Source organism: Camelus ferus, chromosome 25 (genome assembly GCF_009834535.1).
Source record: "Camelus ferus isolate YT-003-E chromosome 25, BCGSAC_Cfer_1.0, whole genome shotgun sequence".
Classification (NCBI taxonomy): Eukaryota; Metazoa; Chordata; class Mammalia; order Artiodactyla; family Camelidae; genus Camelus; species Camelus ferus.
The window spans coordinates 21,914,302-21,929,001 of NC_045720.1; the positions used below are offsets into that span (position 1 = coordinate 21,914,302).

At 35.1% G+C, this 14,700-nt stretch overlaps 1 long non-coding RNA gene across 1 annotated transcript; it reads left to right on the plus strand.

Annotated features, from left to right (window-relative positions):
* Window positions 1-4,327: 4,327 nt before the first annotated feature.
* Window positions 4,328-8,682, plus strand: LOC116659817. The gene is made up of 5 exons (XR_004315181.1): window positions 4,328-4,431; window positions 5,535-5,544; window positions 7,899-7,903; window positions 8,145-8,148; window positions 8,672-8,682. It is a non-coding gene; the product is annotated as an uncharacterized LOC116659817 (long non-coding RNA).
* Window positions 8,683-14,700: the final 6,018 nt, after the last annotated feature.

Below are 14,700 nucleotides of genomic sequence, written 5' to 3' on the forward strand. Positions count from 1 at the left end.
ATGGTTCTAGACCACTAAGCCAGTGTGAGGGCTGGACTGATAGATATAGATGTATACCGGTAGCTATTCTAACATGTATAATCTCAAAAATATGCATCTCTGGGTGTGCTTTCTCAAGAAGGTGCTAAAGCTATCTTCCACAAAATTATAGTACACATATCTTTCATAACCCATTTGATTGAATGTGAAAGAAAACTGATTTCATTATTGCTTAAACAAAATGAACGAAGTGACGTTTTCAGGTAGACGTTCTGGCAGAGCTGGATCCAACTTATAGCTTTTAATAGAACCCTGTCTCTAAGTGTCTGTTAACTCTGCTTTCCTTCATTTGGCTTCATTCTAGGCTGACTCTCTCCCTCCCTCAGAAGGACCTTCCTTCAGTGTCCTCCTGAAAGAACCATTGCTGATTCCCTTGGGGGTCACATGTCTCCCTGCATTTTCCTCCCCTACTGAAAAAATAATCGCTGGTATAACCACTAGTTTCTCTGTTTGTCCAACCTGTATCTTCTTTTCTTCTGCGAATAGAGGAGCAAGGTCATGTGACTGACAGATAGAGGCAGAGCCACCAGAAGGAAGAGAAGGATATCTCAGCAGGAAGAACAAAAAAGATCCATTCAAACAGATAAAGATGTCTGTTAGAATAACTTTCACTTCTGTAACATTTTAAATCTAAAACATATTTTACTCAGCTGCTAATAGAGATTATATGCATTACAGGCACTTGGGACAAATGTGATCAGTATTTACAGGGATCCTCTACTTTTTGCAAGTTTGCTTAGGCCACTTCACTTTTAGGGAAGACCTACATGAGGACCTGTTTTTGCTAACCAGAAGACATCTGAAGAGGAGTTTCACTTTTATGAAAAAAGGCAAAAGTCAACAACAGCATTCATCAGTTGTTTTGCAGTCAGCCATTGTAGAGAGCAGTGCACTCCATCATCGTGGCTCCCCAAGCTCCTTTCCCAGGAACTACACTGGGTGTCTCAGCATCAAATCCCCATAGCTTTGAACTGTGTCTGTGAGCATCTGTGCTTTATCTTGCTTTATTTTGTGCATCCCTTCGCAAGATGTGTCCTAAGGTAATTACTTCTTTGCTTTCTACCATTTTGGCTTACAAGAAGTTTCACAGGAACATTCTCCTTTCAGAAAGTGGGGAAACTTGTACTGAGATTTATACCTATTAAAAAAAATTATACCATTTTCCCCTTCTACATGAGAAACACAGTCTAATGGAAATGTTAACTTAAGAGTGATTGAAACACTCTGGAACACAATTGGAACACATGACTTCAGTCACTTAGAAAATACTTTCCCTCAGCTGGGGTATAAAGATATGTTTTAATTTATGTATATATTGTAGATATAAGAATTAAATTATTTAATTAAGAATCATTCAGTTTTTTTTCTAAGATCATGATTAAAAATAGCTTCAATTTAACATTTAATTTTTTTCACAAGAATCCTATTTCCTCAGGAAAATACCAAACAAACAAAAAAGCAAATGCAAAGCCATGCATCTGTAGGTAGCTTTGCATGATTTATTTTTGAAAAGAATAAAACAACTATATAGATTTATCTTTCCTTTCCAAATCTCCTAGAAGTACTAAGCTTAAATACACAATTCAAATTTCTGACAACATCTTTCTCTCCAATATAATTTCTCTTTTATATTTCAAGGTATTTACTTGTTCTGCTAAAATGAATTTATGATGGTAGAATGGTTAAGAAAATAGTTTTCCTATAACTCCGGTGCCTAATACTTATATAATCCAGCAGGCTACTTAACCCTAAGCTTCAGTGTTTTCATTTGAAAAGAGGGATAAAAATGTCTACCTTACCGAACAGTATGAGAATTAAATGAGACAATGTAGTTACAGCACTTGGCACCAGGACAGACAAGTCCATTCATTCATCTATTCATACTAATTCTCTAAGCACTTATTAAGCATATATTATGTACCATTTACTATTTTTAGATATAATTTTTAGGAAATCGATGTAAAAAAAAAGACCATGAATTTTAGGTCTTTGAATGTCTAATAAATGGGGACTACAATTACTAACACTGTAACTAACTATGAAGACAAATGCTACTATAAAAGGACCTACATAGCATGCTATAGTTATAAAATCATAAAAGTAAATTTTATTTGCCTCAGATGCATCTGATTATTTTTATTAAGCCAGGTGTACTCTGTAGGTCATACCTCCAACTATTACTTGACCCTCATTGATGTTTCTACACGCGATTCATCTTTGAAATCTTTACACAAGCCAAACGTTTACGCTATATCATGACGAAATAGTACAACAGATGAACATCCTTCCTGCTATGACTGTACTGTGGTGTAGCTAGACTGAGACATCCCTCTCTCACCCTCACACACAGACACTGCTGCAACCTTGTTGTGAGTCAGCAGAGACAAGATTTCATGTCTTTTTATCTTTCATCACTCAACAGAGTGATAAGTCCAATGCTTCATATTCCAGAAAAGTAATTCTGGAATTGAAGTGAAGTCTGTAGATTTGGTGTTTAGTCACCACCATGAATTGAGCAAGTTCCTCAGTTTCTTGCCGCAAAATGAAAGGGTTAAACAAGATTGACCCCTCCTTTCCCTGTCCTGCTCACAACTATACCTTGTGTCTACCGTTATCACTGTCCTCATTATAGGCAGTTAGGATTTTCCTGTTATATAGTAAAAACTACAATATATCATTTCATTTATAGTGCCTACTTGATACATTCAGATACTCAGTAAATATTTGTTGAATAAATAAGTGACCTGTAGACTTAAAGAATGCATCCTTATTATGTTTATAATACACATTATAGTAATTTAATGCATTACTTACATCATGCCTTATTTTAATTATTGAATTGTACTTATTTTCTCCTAAAATATTTGAGAATGCATAATGAGCAATTAGGGAAATGTAATATTTTTATGAGGGTTGTTAGATAAAATATTGAGTAAGGATTTTCCGCCCACCTGCAACAAACTCATTTGAAAGCAGAAGATATAAAGTTGTTTGCCTAGCAGAAGAGTGCCATGGTGATAAAACAGAAAATATATGCTTTGTATTTTATTTCCAGATGGCACAATGTTACAGAAGTTCAGTCCAACTAAATTATTGTGGAAATGTGTATTCTTTAAAAATATATCTGCATAAATTACTTCTAAAATTCAAGGAACTAAGTTTGCACTATTCATACAATGTATATTGCATAGCTAACAGTGAAATTCCAATTAAATATCAGTGATTTCTTTTTTCCTTTGGCCATCAAAAAAATCAGAAGAGCTTCATTGAAAAGAGCGGCTTGTCCAATATATCATAAGCTCTAATTTACAAGTCAAAATGATTGAACTGTTTAACAAAAGGAAGTGTCTTTGAGAACGCAGAAAGGTTTGTGTAGTAAAACAAAATCAGTCACTTTAAAGAATTATTGAAAAATACATTTATGTGAAAACCCAATAAAGCAAGGAAGGAAAAAGCTGCTTTTTGAAGTATAGTTGATATACAATATTATATTAGTTTCAGATATACAACATAAAATGATTCAAAATTTTTATAGATTATACTCCACTTAAAGTTATTATAATATATTGGCTATCTTCTTGTGCTGCACAATATATCTTTGTAGCTTGTTCATCTTATACACAGTAGTTTTACATCTTAAACACCTTCCACCATCTTGCCCCACCATTTCCTTCTCCCCGCTGATAACCACTAGTTTGTTCTCTACATCTATGAGTGTTTCTGTTCTGTTATATTCATTTATTGGTTTTATTTTTTTGATTCCACATATAAGTGATAACATACAGTATTTGTCTTTCTCTGCCTTATTTCACTAGGCATAATGCCCGCCAGGTCTGTCCATGTTGTTGCAAGTGACAAAATTTCATTCTTTTTTATAACTAGGGTAGTAGCCCAGACATTGTCTTTATCCATTCGTCTGTTGAAGAACACTTAGATCCCTTCCATCTATTGGCTGTTGTAAATAATGCTGCTATGAACATTCAAAAGCTACTTTTTTAAGGGAAAAAAGTACAGCTTTTCTTTCTTTGCTATAATACTCTCTTCACCATTGGGCAGCACATAAACATCCTAACTGCTGACAAAAATAAACCCTAAAATTTCACTGACTAGCCAACAGAAGTTTACTTCTTGATCACATAACAGTTAAATATGGACACTCCTAATTCATGAGTAGCTTACCACTGCAGGGCTGGTCAGGGACTCAGACTCCTTTCTACTCTGTAGTTTTTCCATTCCTAGGGTTTCAGAGTCATCTGCGATTAGCTGGCGGTTGAGGGAGTAGAGGGAAGATAATATATACAAATGGTACCATATAGGTGTAAGCCAATTGGACATGTAGTCCCTGGAAAGACAGCTACCTTTCAATGATATCATTATACTATGGAAAGGGGAGTGCAGATTTATGTTGGAAAGTTGATCATTCTACTTTATGCATTCAGGGTCCCTCTCACATAGGAATTTGTCAGAGTCTTACCTATTTTTTTTTATCATTCTGGATTGAAACTCCCTTGTCATTTGCAAATATGTTTCTCCCATTCCATAGATTGTCTTTTTGTTTTGCTTATGGTTTCCTTTGCTGTGCAGAAGCTACTAAGTTTAATTAGTTCCCATTTGTTTATTTTTGCTTTTATTTCTATTGCCTGGATAGACTGTCCTAAGAGAACATTGCTAAGGTTTATGTCAAAAAATGTTTTGCCTATTTTTTTTTTCTAGGAGGTTTATAGTGTCTTGTCTTATGTCTAAATCTTTAAGCCATTTTGAGTTTATTTTTCTGTATGGCGTGAGTGAGCGTTCTAACTTCATTGATTTACATATGGCTGTCCAGGTTTCCCAACACTGCTTTACCCCATTTAAAAAAATTCTTTCAATCTACCTTTTATATTTAATTTATCTATTATACACAACATATAGTAAGTAGGGTCTTATTTTTTAATGTCTGAAAATAACTGTCACTTATTTGTATTATTCAACTTATTTACATTTAATGCAATTATTAGTATATTTCCATTCAGAACTCTCATCTTGCTATTTGTCCCACTTGGTTTTTGTGTTTCTCTGTTTCTTGTTTTGGCCATAATCTAGGCTAATTAAATTTTACTTCATATTGGCTTTTATTGATATTAAATATGTTAAACTTTTCTTTTTATCTATTTTTAATTGAAATATACTGACATACAACACTGTGTAAGTTTAAGATATATAATCTTTATTTCCTGATAATTTGTATGAAATGTTTAGTTTTGTATGCAGAAAGAATGTTCCGAATAACAACTGGTATGAAAATACTGTATTCTTTTTTCTTTTTAGATGTTTTAAAGTGTATATATTTTAAAACTTCTTATCAAGTGATAAAAATTGGTAAGCAAGTGATTCTATAGATTTCCAAATCTTTTTGTTTTTATAAGTATTTTGTGTAATCATTTATCAGATGCAGATTGTACTAGCTAAATGAGGCCACTGTCTGAGCCAGGAACTAAACCAAAGTCTTCTATTAGATGATGAACTGTTTAATTTGGAGATAGTTTTTCTTAATACAAATAATAGTGTTTGTGACACTTAAATAGATCTCCAATTCTGCTGAAGAAATGCCATTTACATTCAAAATTTTCCTAGCCATTACACTGTTATCTGAATGACTTATATATTAATTATTCACTGAGATTACTTTATTGAACTCTCATATTTAAAATTAGGTGAAGCCTAATACTTTTGGTAAGATGCAAGATGCCATAGCATGGTGCATATTCCTTTGTTGGGCCACCTGCGTTTGAATCCTAGCTTGAGACACTTAAGTTTTCTAAAATAAATAAATAAATAAGATAAACTCTCTCTTTCTCTTTGTTTAACTCTAAAATTATAGTCATACTTACAGTATATAATAAATTCGTATTCAATGTTTAGAATGCTGCTGGGCTCAGAGAAAGATTAAAAAACGTTTTAGTTTTCATACTTAGTAATATCATTAGTGTTAGTATTTGTCATGGACAGATATTGGTGGGTTTTAAGAAACTCATCTCCTTAAAAGCAGGTGCTACTCAACAGGGATGGTAAAGAGGAGGATCCACAGTGCAGGCATCCTCTGTCCCACTACCTTTCTCCTGGGAACTCGTCTACCGCCAACTATCTTCTGTTGTGGGAATGCCTGTCATATTGTTGGACTTCATAGTGGTCCACCAGTAGCTTCCTATTGAAGAGACTGCAGTAACTATAAGCAGTCATAGTAGGGCATCTCCCAGGGAATAGTAGCTGGGAAGCAGGTGGCCATAGTCCCATGGATCAAAGTCACCTTTGATTTCTATGGTACTCACATTGTTACTTTGAGTCCTGAATCTCCAAAGGTGTTTACTGTTTGAATAATATATAATTTTTTCCATTTTGAAAATTTTCATTCTTCAATCTATTTCTTTCATATTTAATTTGCCTTTAATACACAACACATACTAAGTAATGTCTTGGGTTGGGGAACATGTGAGTATGAGTTTGGCAGTGGTGACCTGGTAAGCAGCCACCAAGCATTATCCAGGTTGTTTCTGTGATCTTTCAGGGAGCCAGTAGTGGTACCAGGCAATCAAGATTTTTGTAGGCTGTCTGCCTTTAATACTCACTAGTTAAACAAATTGTATCAAATCTGGGGATAGAAAGGAATTTGGAAGTTAGAAGAGATAGCTTTTTACCAGCAGTTCAATATATTATTAGCTGATGCAGTTCTACAGTTGTGCTGGACTAAATGTCAGCCATGTTTATATGCAGACTCTCATCTTCAAATAATAATTTTCTTTAAATCTTAGCAATCTTTACTTTATTTGCTTTTATATTTCTGCGATACCTATTCTAGTCCATTTAGTTATTATTTATTTTTGCAATAATATAATACTATTTTTATTTCCATGCAGTTGTAAAATGTCTTATGTCTAGTAGGCCATTCTTTTCCTTTGTTTTTTTTTAATGATTGGACAGTTTTCCTTCCTTATAAATATTTAGATGAATTTCTTGCCCTCTTACAAAAGTTCAAGTAGTTACTATTACTTGAACTATTACTATTTCTTTAAATATATAGATTGTTATACATATTTGTTATATTCAGTGCTATATTGTCCTATGCATGAACATGATATATTTCTTCCATTATTAAGAATTGTTTTTCCTATAGTGATTTTAAATTTTATTCATAAAATTTTACAGTATATTTTAAGCTATTTTCTAATAACCTCATGATTTTTATATTTTTAATTTGTATTATATTTTAGTATATTAAACCTGGTAGGAGATAACTGAGTTGCTCAATAAACATTTCATTGCATAGTAACATACAGATGGGAAAGTGTATAAATCATAAAGTTATACCTTAGTAATCATCACAAGATCAAACGCAATTGTTTAAACCTCACCTAGATCAAGAAATAATACTAAACTTTTCAGTGCTCCCTACTAAACACTGTTGTCCTCTCTCCACTACTCAAATTTAAATATCCAGATTTTTAATGCCAAAGATTTGTTTTATTTTTATTAACTTTATATAAATGAATTCCTGTAATAAATAGTAAGCCGTCTGGTTTCTTTTGTTCAAAATTATGCTTGCAAAATTTATTCATGTTTTCTGTGTCTCATGACTTCATCTATTTTTATGGTTTTGTGGTATTCCATTATATGAATGCATCACTATTTTTAAATCTATCTATATTTGATGTGCTTTTTTAGATGTTTCTAGTTTTTGGCTTCTATTAATAATACTGTTTAAGTGATTTTTACATCTATTTTGGAACACATACGTCTGCATTTCTGTTGGGTCAGTACCCAGGAATAGAATTGCTGGGTCTTAGAGGATGTGTCTTGACACTCCCATCAGCTGTGTATGTTAGTTCCAGTTGCTCCATATGTTCATCAAAACTCGTGCCATTAGGCAAAGCACATGCTTCTTTCAGTTTCTTCATAACCTTTTCCTGTGCCATTAGGCAAAACAAATATAATTTCTAACAGCTCTCATCCTCAAATCTAGAATTCTCTTTCCTATATTTAAATCCTTGCAAGTGTTTGGCACTGGTTTATGTTTTGCTTCATCTTTGGCTGATCTTTGTGTCGGCCTTTTTAAAAATATGTCTTAGTAGACATGTGAATGGGAAGTCATGAGCATGTCTATAAGGAGCTTCTGACCGCCATGATTTAAAATTGGAATTTCATTTCATTTTCTTGAAACTCATTTTTATTGTCATCTGAAAAACTTTATTCTATTTATATTTCTACTAATCTTCCTTTTTTGCCATCTGAGTCAGTCTGGATCAAATCAGGGAAAAGAAACCATAGAGTAATTTCAAGCCGGAAAGTATAACATAAGGCAGTATTGACTACAATAGGGAAATGAGGTAGTGAGGGATCGGCTAGTGAGCAGTACAGAAAACTTCAAAGAATATAGGAGTAATAATATAAATAATATGATAGCCGCTGCTCATAGGGCTGATATAGAGCTCCCAGGGAAGATTTCCCTTCACCCCAGAAATGTGATCCAGACCTTGTTGGATAGAGTATAACTGTGACTCACTGAATGGCAGAGAAATTGCTGTAGTGATAGTAGAACTTGCATGAAAGCCACTCTAAGATGCCAGAGAAAGACTTTCACAGGGAGATGTCTCATCAGAGATCTGCACTACAAAATTGTCTAGTGAGGTTGCTGGCAGAAGGTGCTGGCTTCGGGTGATGAGAGGTACTGTCAATTGAAGGAGCCAGGCTCTGGGGAAGCCGTGTGCATGGCAGGAAATTGATGCTGGAGAAGCTGCTAGCAGGTGCTGGGGAAGGCTGCCAAGGGAGCACACCCAAACCAGGAGGCCAGAACTGTTTTCTCCTGCAGTGTCTCTCCATTACCCTTGACTAACAAAACTTAACATCATGGCAGCTGGCAAAGAAAAAAAATAGTTAAAGGGCCAAGATTCATTTTCACTGAGCAGACAAAAAGGGTGAATTTGGTGCTGAAAGGCAATCTATTAATAACTTGATAAAGCCCTTTTCTGGCTCTTCTTCCTTTGTCCAGGCATAGAATGAGCTTCCTCCCCATATTTTGAATTTTAGGCTATCATTTCTTACCCCTATACAAGGAAAATGACTGTTTTTGTTCTATTGTGTGCTCCTTAACTTCCAAAGCACCTGGAATATAGAAAGAATTCCATGAGTATATCTGACTTAATGAGTGAATGCTGAATAAGGTAATACCCAAATGTAAATCTCAGCATGACGCTTTTCCCTGAACTACTGAGCACATTCACCTGAATGTCCGTAGTGCACTGCAAGCTGCACTTGCTGCTTCCAGATCTGCACCTCTCTTGGTAAATGGCATCGCTTCTTGCCCAGTGAACTCAACACAGAAACCTAAAATCTCCCTTCTATTTTCCCCTCATTCTGCAAATTCGATCAACTAATCAGGTTTTAGCAACCCTATTTCTCACTTGTTGATTATATTCCCAGTTTTATTTTCTTGATTTGGGGCCTTGTCAAAGCTCTCCTGGCTTGTTGTGATGCTCTCCCTGCTGGCCTTCTTGCCTTCACTTTGCAAGCCTCTGATTTATCCTTCTTGCCCCAGCGATCTAATAAAGTTCAAATCTCATCATGTAACTGCTTTGCTTAAATTCTTCTGAGGTTTTCTGTTGTTTAAAATACTGCTTTTCAACCTCTGGTCTTAGGAATCCCGAGGTGAAATACTGTGACCTCCAGGTTATGTGAATAGGAAAAGAAACAAGAGGGAGGGCACAATTCTGGGACTTCTTATTCTTTTCAACCTTTCTAGTTGCAAATGACTGACATTTTCCTTTAAAGAACTGTATGCAGGACACTTACTGATAAACCTAAGTTTAAATGGATAGCCGCAACTACCTTGGTCTGATCTGGTGTGGGTAGGAGAGATGTTTAATACTGGATGTACTATGGCCTGGTTGTGCCTGAAAGTTGCACAAAATCCCAGGCCTGTGGTGAATCAAGTTAGTGAAAACCCTAGACAAACATAAGCGAGGTGTTCATGCAAGGTGCACAGGTAATAGCTGAGAAGTCCTGCCAGAGAGTACAGAGACAGTAGTCTGAAGATCCTTATGTAGCAGTTTTATCATTGAATTTACAGGGTAGGTGTAAAAACTGTTTTTTTCATTTTATTGTTTGGTAATGCAGTAAGCAGTTTGACAGCAGTGAGGTCAAATAAATAAGAGTGTTTACTGAACATTTTAATACTGAATTTTTGTTTTTCAAGAAAGTTGATAATGAACATGTACTTACAGAATATGTGGGGCCTTGTCTCATCTGCTATCTGGGTGCGATAGAATGAGCTGTGTCCCCCCAAAATTCATATGTTGAAATTCTAATCCCCCAATATGACTGTTGGGAGATAGAGTCATTAGAGAGGTAAATGAAGTTAAATTAGGTCATAATAGTGAGGTCCTAATCTGATAGGATTGGTGACTTTATAAGAAGAGGAATTTAGAGAGAGATCTCTCCTTCTCTGTGTGGACACAAAGGCAAAGCAAGAAGGGGCCATCTGAAATTCGAAAGAATCTTCACCAGAAATCAGCCATGCTGGCACTCTGATGTTGGACTTCCTAGCTTCCAGAATTGTGAGAAATAAATTTCTCTTGTCCGGGTCACTCAGTCTGTGGTATTCTGTTATGACAGCCTGAATTGACTAAGACAGTGGACCAAAGTAAATCAGAAGGCAGAAATCAAGTTCAAACATTTATAGTTATTTGAAATCATTCTGCTTAATGATAATGATTTAATGCATACAACTGCAGAAGGTGTGTTTAATCACTTTCTGATGTTTGACTTTTCATTTAGATGAGGGTTTTTTTGGGATGAAATTTCTCTTCTTCTAAATAATTTTGCTCTTTTAGGACTTTGAGTTTTCTTGTGCACATATGAAATGTGAAGTGATAAGATGCATTAACAGAAGTACTTCACAGTTAGATGACACCAGTTTTCTACCAAAGCCTTTAAATATTTCAGATAGGAAAAAAAAACCCCACTAATTCCAATAATGGTTTGATTTTTATTCATTCATATGCATAAGGTAAAAGTAAAAATGTTGAACATTTATAGTGATCAGGTGGAATATCTGAGAAAACTGAGGTTATCGTCCATTATGAACTCAACTAAATGGTTCAACATTTAAAATAGAATGAAGTGATGTTAGGAAGACAGATTTTGCTGTAGAAAATTGGTAAGGTAACAATTGTAAAAGTTACTAAATTAAAAAATGTGGAATCAAGTGCATTTACCTATACATATACATGCTGTATCACATAGTAGATTGGCTGTAGCCCGAGCATTTGAACACAAAAACGTCTCCAAGTATAGCAGGGCTTTTTCTCTTTGATGTTTCTGTAGAAGTATTTGAGCCTTCAAAGAATTACTTTGTAAATGAACATAAATGCCCTTTAATAGTATTGAATGATTTTGCAAAGGAGTCCTCTAAATTTTATGTGTATTTTATTCTCTTACTTTTAGCACTATTTTTATTTTCTGAAGCCCCAGTTAAGATAAATTATATGGGCACTAACTTTAGACGTTCAGTTGTACGTTTCAAGAAAGCACTTGGGTACGTAGGAAATGTGGGAGAGTCTAGGCTAGATACGCAGTTTGAAAGTCAGCAGTATGTCGATGGGAATTTAAGCCATAAAACAGGACTTTTTCTCTTACTCTGAAAGGATGGACGGATCACTAATCTTTTATATGTAAAATTACAATCCCCCTTTAAGTGTGTATTGTGAAACTACCCTTCAGCCTGAACGCCTTAACACTAGCTGCTTTCCAGACTGTCGGGCGTTAGAGAGTGTTGTTCTTCCACAGCAGCATGTTGCCTCGCTTAGGTTAGTAGAGCTGTGAACACGAACACAAATACCTGGTACAATAAAATCATGGGACTCGCTCGTTCCATATTTGTCAATACTTAACGGGAATTCCTTCAGAAGTAGCAGTTGCGTGTATTATTTTTATGATTGCATTCTCTAAGTAGTTTAGAGTAGCCACTGAGAGTTTTAACCAAAATTCTGTACTTCATTGCAAGAAAAATGCTGAACATAAAAGAGGTTTATACCTACGTTTCCAACTGCTTTGTGAAAAACAAAAACTAAAACTCTTATCTGCTTGTTCTGCCAGAGACTCAGAATTCAACGTATGAAATGCTAACAACAGTTTCCCACTTCTAACTATTCCCAAATCTTTCTCCTCTGATTTTCTGTTTCTACCTTGGAATCTTCAGTTTTTCATTTTCTTAGCTTTAACGTATTAAAATCACTTTAGGTTCTCTTTATTTTTTTCTCTATGAGTCCAGGTGTCCAGCCTCACTGACTGTTCCTCTGCAATAACTGTAACAGCCAAGCGTCCTCTCTGCTCTTTCTGTCCTTCGCATATTCTGACATCCATTTGATTTACTGAATGATTAAAATACGTTTCTAAGTAGTATCTCTGTTTCTGGTCTCTCCTATCCCCAAACCTTCTTCCTGCTGTCAGTTTAATCTTTCCGTAAGCGTGTCACTCCTTCACCTTAACAACATTTACTGTCTTTTTATGGTTATTAAAAAAATTTATATCCCTTAACTTAACTCTTGAATCCCATTCTGCTTTCTAATACTACCTCTCACTTCTATTGTACACACTGGGGTCTAACCAAGCCACTCCTTCCCACGTATACACTTCCTCTCCTCAATTCCATTCCTGAAACGATTTCTTCTGCCCAGTTCTTCCTTCTCCCACTTCAGCATATCAAAACATACGTCGTGCAAATGTCACCTGGTCTCATCAGCTCTTGTATAAAATTGAGCTGCTAACTATTTTTGTACTTAGTACTAATTGTTTATCCCTATAAAAGCTACACACACACACACACACACACACATAGTTATAAAAATTCAAATATTTGTTCCATTTTCCCTAAAAACCATCTTCCCTGTATGTGTTTATTTGGTGGTTACTTCTATAACTCCAAAGACAATGTTGGATTTTATACCAATTTTTAAAAATCTAGATTAAAATGGAAAATTGAAGGCTTCAGGAGTTTTCCCTTCCAAAATCTACATATTAGATAAATCGTTCTTGATTGTCACTTGCTTGATGAAAAAGTGGTCTCTAGACAGTGGCTTCCCAGTCTGTCCAGAGGCTATTGAATGCTCCATGTCAGATCAGCTTCAGTACTGCCTGGCCACCTGTCGTGAGCGCTCTGTTTCTTTTCCTTCTGTATTTTACTTCAAATTTGAGGAAAGGCACTTTCCTAGACTCCTCCCAGTAATAGTTAATAAAAGTGAAAATTTAAATAAGATCAGAGATAACAAATTGCCTTTGAAAGCAGAGGACAAGATTTGGCTATTTCTAATTATAGTTACTCTCAGATCCAGTCCCGCATTTCAAAATGCTTGGGAAACATCCCTCCCAGCCCAGCTCTTGGTCTGCCTCCTGTGGTTACTGTCAGCACACCTCTCCCTAGTGGGCATGCACCTAGACATGTCTACACTGCTCACTGTAGCTGCAGAAACCTCCCAGGGCAGAGAAAGGCATGCTGTGCCCCTCCTCTAAGATGAGTGTTTCTTCCTGAGGCCTTGTTCTCTATCTTCAGATCTACTCTCTTAAGACAAATGAAAAATCAGAATATTTTCTTCCTTTAAGAGAGACCTACACGGTGGTCTTGCCTTATAGCCTGTAAAGTTGTAATCTCCGGAATATATATTATTCCTGTTTTCCAAAATTAGATTGTTCAGCTGTATTAATACCATTTGTAGGATAACAATGCTATATTCTAGACAGAGTTTTTGTTTCATTTACTAACCTTAAGTGAGAATTGAGTATTTTGTTAACTTTTTCTGAAGTCTTCCCGATCCCTACTCTTACAGGATGCTATGGACACACACATACACACACACACACAGACATACAGCCACAGGTGTCACATAATCAGATCATAATAAACAAGTATAGTAGAGATTAAATCCATGATTAAAAAGGAAGATTTTTCTAAGGGAAATATTATCTGTATAAATGCAACTTTTCTTGTAACAAAGGTGGCCTCTTTAATTATCATCATATATAGAAAATTCAGGTCTCTTGATTTCATAGCACTTCAAGTAATTACAAAACTCAGTCAGGTTGTTTCTGCACTCTGTATATTTTACTAAAGAGAAAGCTATTTAACCACTTAAATCATTAAATTACACTATTTATTTCTCTATTTTGTAATTTTCTTACTACGATTGTAAGGTCGTTAGGACTAAAACATGAAAGTACCAGCTCAAAGAATGAAGTTCTTCCTCAATTCCTTGGAAACTGCAAGAAGGAAAATCTCCTGTTCTTGTGGCTGAGAAAGGCAGCTTTATTTTGAGTATCTGGAGATTTTACTCACATGTGTAGAGAAGTTGGTGCCAGATGGTTGTTCCCAGGTGACAGAAGACAGTGGAAGAGGTACTTTTTATACTTTTCTGTAATAAGATGTTAAAATTTTATTTAAAAAAGCCATGGAATATCAAAGTTAGCTGATACTTAAAAATGCATAATTTACCAAGGAAATGCATAATATAATTAATAATACTTGAACCTCTCATTCATCTCACGGTTATTAAAAAAAAAAAAAGCCAAGATGTGTATTTTGAAGAAAGGATTTTGTTAGTAGAATTACTTTAAGAGAAAATATAGTATAAGGTATTT